This window comes from Manis pentadactyla, chromosome 10, assembly GCF_030020395.1.
Source record: "Manis pentadactyla isolate mManPen7 chromosome 10, mManPen7.hap1, whole genome shotgun sequence".
NCBI classification, from domain to species: Eukaryota; Metazoa; Chordata; class Mammalia; order Pholidota; family Manidae; genus Manis; species Manis pentadactyla.
The window spans coordinates 55,068,473-55,074,820 of record NC_080028.1 but is presented as its reverse complement, the minus strand read 5'-3'; positions in this window follow the sequence as shown (position 1 = coordinate 55,074,820).

The window sequence follows — 6,348 nt, the reverse complement described above, 5'->3', positions numbered from 1 at the left end:
TGCAGAGCATTGGGGCCTGGCAAAGCTTGTGTCACCGTGTAGAGATTCAGCATATGTCCCAGCAGAGTTCATGAGGGGCCTTTCCATGCCGACCATGATGTGTGTGCGCGCACACACACACACACACACACACACACACACACATTTATATGCAAACACCCCTTTAAGTCTGTTTCAGCACCACAATCATTCAGGAACATGCCTGCCTCCACTGACACTGTTCAGGGACACAAGAGCCAAGGACTTATCTGCCAGAGCAGAGACAACACTAACTTTGCGGGAGGGCCTCAGATACCTGCAAGGGATAGAAGTAAAGAGCAGAGACTAAACCATGTCCTCACTGACTCTGGGCATCAGATCCTCTCCATGAAACAGCACAGTGGGGGAGATCTCAGGAAAAACTTGGTACTTGGATTCTACCAGCTAGTATGGCCCAAGTCAGGTTTTGAACAAAGCAAATGGCCTGAGAATTAAATAACATTCTCATTCTTATTATATTAGTCAGAGTTCTCCAGAGAAACAGGACCAATAGGATGCACAGAGAGAGAGATTTATTTTAAGGAACTGGTTCATGCAATTGTGGGTGCTGGCAAGTCCAAAATTTGCAGGGCTGCCCAGCAGGCTGGAATTTCCAAAAAGAGCTGATGCTGCATCTTGAGTCCAAAGGCAATCTGGAGACAGAATCTTCCCCTCATGGGGGACCTCAGCCTGTTCTATGGCCTTCAACTAACTGGATGACCCCACCCACCTTATAGTAGGTAATCTGCTTTGCTCCAAGTCTCCTGCTTAATGTTAATCACATTTTTTAGAAATACCTTAACAGCAGCATCTGTTTTTATTGACCAAAGAACAGGGCACTACAACCTAGCCACGTTGACAGGCAAAGTTAACCATCACATTTACCATGTGAGGAGAGGTGACATCCACTTTTTTGTAGGTTTTTGTGTTCTTTAATATTATTTACCTGTGCTTCTGGGTTTTTTGTTTGTTTGGAGGTGGTCCTTGCCCACACCTGTCAATGCAACATTTGAATTGTCCTATGAATTAGCTGTTGCCACATAAACAAATCACCCCAAAAGTTAGTGGATGAAAGCACCAACTATTTATTTAGTTCATGGTTCTGCATGTCAACAATTTAGGCTGGGCTCAATTGGGCAGCTCTTTACTCAGGTGGACTTACTACTGTGTCTGTGGTCCAATGCTGGGTCAGTTAAATGCTAGTTGATCTAGGATGGCCTCAGCTGGGATGTCCTATCTCTGCTCCAATCTCTCATCCTCCATCAGGCTAACTCAGGCTTCTTCACACCGTGCAAGCAGAGATCCCTAAAGGGAGCAAAAGCGTGCAATGGGCCTCTTGAGGCCTCCACTTGCAAGGGTGAGAGACAGGGTTTTCCCTTGATTGGATTCACCACAAAGTGCCACTGCAGAGGGCACAGCTGTAGGAATAACTGTAGTCATGTTTGCAAACAATCTTTCAGAGTTACCCTCTAGTGCAGACTATCAGCCAGCCTGTCGAATGCCTGACACATAATACAAGGGTGATGACTATGAGCTCCCTTCCCAAACCTTTTGGTCAGCATTTTGAAGCAATTCAAGTTTTGCAAGCAGTTTAAGTTTTCACAGATGTAAGCAGGCTATCATTTCTGATTTAGACCTGTATCCTGTGCTGTTCTCTGCACTGAGAATCCCAGAAAGGTGGGAGTAGAAAAGAAATTGAGAGAACCTTAGTCTGTAATCACCACCCCAAAGCACAATCTCTGGATCCTATAAAGGTGAGCATTTCTTTTTTAAGAGCAGGGGTTCTTACATTTCATCATTCCTAGGAGGCTGAGTGCCTTGTAAAGAACTACTGCTATTCCTGTAAGTCACTATTTCTCAACCTTTTTGCATTACTGTCCCTCCCCCTGAGGCTTTTGAGACATTTTTCTCCTAATCATCACCCACCTGAAATTTACTATATATCTGTGCTTTACACATAAAGTGAGTAAGGATTTTTTGGTCCCAGGTTTCACCATGCAGGTTCCACCCCATGGGAGACGGGAGCACTCTCATTGGGAATATATGTTCTGAGTTCCTTTCCAGGTCCCAACCACCATTGCCTTCCCTACCGTGACCCAGAATCAGGCCAGGATTGGCCTATATTCAGCTTTAATCATAAGTCAGGAGCTGCTGATGCCAGTGAATCTGCCTTCACGTGACAAACCATAAAAAGAGGAAGACAGGAGAAAAAGTCAAGTGGAATTTCATAAATAAGGTCTTACTGAGAGGGACTAGACAAAGGGGAAAAAATCACCACTTATGACTAAAGACTGAATCACTGTCCAGAACTATCAAACCCCAGAACAAATCCATTCCCATCCTTGCGGAAATACAACATACCGATTGCAAAGGAAATGACTTCCAAACCAATATTGTTCCACATTTTCCTGATCTTTCTTTGCACATGTGTGTGTGTGTTCATGCACACACACATGCCAGGATATGTGTATTATTAAGCGATTAAGCATGATTTAGGTATTAATTGGCATTTCTTCCTGATGCACGTTTAGAATCCTAGTATCTTTTGCTTTGTTAAGTTCACTCAATAATATGCTCCAGTCAATCAAATTTCCAGAAGCAATGTTTTGTTTGTTGATCTTCAAGCTTATTAATTTTTTTTACCTTGCTAAATCTCTAAACCTGATTCTTAAGGAAATGACATAATGAGCAAACCCTCCAAGGATGTACTAAATCTCTACTTGACATTTAATCAAGAAAATTTAGTACCTGTATGTACATATTTGAAACTATAATTATACCATTACTTAATAAAAAAATTTAAGCATAGGTAATTAATGTACCCACACTCTGATTTTCTTAATGAAGTGATGAAGCACCCACCCAGATCAAATTTTGAGGAGATTATTTGTATATTGGTTCTTTTTGACAGGTGTCTCCTGTGGAGATAGACATTGCTTCCTCTTATTCTGGTATTTTAACTCGAATCAAATTCTTTGCTGAGTTTTCCCAACAACAGGTGTTGTTCGGAATAAAACTTAAATCTGTACCTTCAAAGACTGAGAGAATCCTACACCAGGAGCCTGAGATTTCATAGTTAAGCAGAATTAGGTTAACTGCCTTGAACTTCTTGAAGCATAAAGCCCCCAGTTTGATTCCCTGGCTCTTTGGGCTAGAGAAGTGAGGTGTTTGGAATATCCACTGCAAAGTCTGTGCTCCACTGGGCTTTAAGCAACGATTGATGAAGTTTAAACTGTAGAAAAAAAGGAAAGTGAAAAAGACAAGGAAACCAGCACTCTCACCACTGATAGGGATAGAAATTGCGACCACATTTCTAGAGGGCAGATGGCAGTATTTATCAAAAACCCAATGGTGCATATCCTATGACCCAGCATATAGACTTAAAATTTTTATTCTAAAGAACTAACACTGAATGTGTCTAAATATTTACTATAAGGAAAATAATTGCAGTGTCAATTGTGCTTTATTTTATTATAAGCCCTTAACTATCCTACCACAGGGAAAGAACTAAATAAATGATGGTGGATCCAAACATTTCCACATAAAAATAGATAAATCTGTAGTAAAATACCAATTATAAGTGAAATAATCCAGTCACAAAAAGACAAATGATGTATGATTCCACTTACGTGAGGTGCCTAGAGTAGACAAATTCAGAGAAAGAACAAGTAGAACAGTGGGTGCCAGGGCCTGGGGGGAGGGAGGAATGGGGAGCTAGTATTTAATAATAGTAACTGGTACAGAGCTTCAGCCAGGAAAAATGAAGAGAGTTCTGGAGACTGTTTGCACAACAATGTGAACATACTTAACACAACTGAACCATGCACTTTAAAGATGCTGAAGATTCTATATATTTTACTATTTTACATTTTAATTTTATAAAATTAAAAATTGTATACCTGAAGATATAAGTAGTTTAATTTTCTTGTTTTATTTCTCTGCATTTTCTAAATATTTTCTATGAATGTCTTTTGCTTGTGATAAAGATGGGGCTTCATTATATGAGAAAAAAAATCCCATCACATCTTTAGTTAATATTTTTAGGGGCTAATAATTTTGTGTGACAATGAAGAGGGATTTTAGCCATTGTCCCTGCTGAACATATTTCTTTTTACCCAGAACGTGCTCCCTGCCTCACACCCCCATATTTGTCTACAGAAGATGTACACACTCGAGACCCAAAGTGAGTCCACCTTCCCTAGGAAATCTTATATGAGCTCGGTGAGAATTCATTCTTATTTGCACAGCATCTGTAATAATAGTGATAATACTTCATGTTATTAGGTGCTTACTACATAACTAGTGCTAAGATTAACATAAATGCCTCCTAATAATAGCATGAAAGTGTTAACATCTCTATTATACAGATGAGGAAACTGAGAAAGAGACACAAAATAATTTGAATTGTAATAAAAATCCAGGTGTAACTGCAGAACCACAGCCCTACCCTGTCTCTCACATCTTGCAAGGCTATGAAGGTTATGCTCTGCTGGCTTCACTTATTTTCTGAAACAGAATCTTCAACCAATATTTGGCAGGACAATATCTTTGAAATGTTATTTTCTTCCCTTCTCCCAGTATTTCTCATTCCATTTGCAGAAATACTAGGCTACTGGGGAGAGTCAAGAGACCCAAAAGTAGAACACTGGAGAAGAGACTCTTCTCAGTTGTGATTTTTGGGGGAAGCTGGGATAAACTGGATGTTTGCAACAGACTCACGAAAAGGAACAGATCTTCCCTCCCTCAGCACCTCCATCCTCCAGCTCGCCCACTCTTTAAAAAGGCGATCAGGAAGGGACCCAACAGGAGAGAAGCAGGGAGAGCTGTGACCTAGGGGCACATCTGCAAGAGGAGCCTTACATCACAGTTAAGGTTGAAGTGAGGGTAAGCGGATTTGGTTCCCAAGTAGATGTGGATCGCAGGGAATTTTGAAAAACCCTCCCAGGGGATTCTGCAAACTTCAAATACAGCACTGAGGGAGACAGAGACTCAGACCCTGAAGGGGGCGGGACTTCTCTGGTGACCAAGCTGTTCCAGGCCCGTCCCCTGGGTTCGACAATGAGGAGGGAGTCAGAGCACATTGTTCCTCACCCCTGTTTTCTGAACATCATTAAAATTCAGTGCTATTGTATATTGTTTTGGATTTCCTTCAAAATAATCTAGTGTAGTGAGGATATAGGTGGAGCAATATTTTATGACTGCTGTAGTTGGGTGACAAATAGGAGCTCATGGCTGTCTATTTTTGTATATGTTTAAAGTTTTTCACAATTTAAACTTCAACATGTCTGTCCTTAATAATATCCCAAAAGTCTTAGAAGATGCCAGCTATGTAGTTTATTTCCATCTGCAATTACAAATGGCCCACCATTTACGATGGTTTGACTTACAATGTTTCAATTTTACAACGGGGCAAAGGAAAGTGCATTCAGTAGAAACCATACCTTGAATATGGGTATTTTCCTGGGTTAGCAATGTAGGCAGCACAACACTCTTACATGGTGCCGGGTAGCTCCCTGTCAACCATGTGGTCACAAAGATAAACAGCTGATACATTTATAGCCGTCCTGCAGCCATGCAAGCCATTATATTTTTCACTTTCAGTATAGTAGTCAATAAATTGCACACAACAGTCAACACCTGATTATGTAATAGGCTTTGTGTTAGATGATTTCACCCAACTGCAGGCTAATGTCACTAATATGAACCCATTCAAGGTGGACTAGGCTCAGCTGCGGTGTTCAGTAGCTTAGGTGCATCAAATGAATTTTTGACTTCTGATATTTTCAACTTGCAATGGGTTGATTAGAACATAACCCCATCATAAGTCAAGGAAATTCTGCATCTTGGGCTTGTCTGCCCCACACTAGTTGAGTTGCCCCAGGCCTTATACACAGGAAGGCCCTGTCAGCACACATCAATTCAAGGACAGATGGGAGAGTGGATGACTCATTGATACCTGCATGATACTGAGAATCCATTTCTTCTGCCTTACCTCCTTCCACTGCCTCAGACCTTATTGCTTAAGCCCCCCTGGAACTTATTGGAAACAATTCCAGGAGGAAGGTCGGAACCACAAAATGACTGAGATTGTTGTTTTCACATAATAAAAGCAAAGTTAAAGAAGAACTTGAAGATGGCAGCATGAGTAGAGCAGTGGAAATCTCCTCCCAAAACCACGTATATTTTTGAAAATACAACAAATACAACTCTCCCTAAAAGAGAGACCAGAAGACACAGGACAACAGCCAGACTACATCCACACCTGCGAGAACCCAGCACCTCATGAAGGGGGTAAGATACAAGCCGCGGCCTGGCGGGACCCGAGCGCCT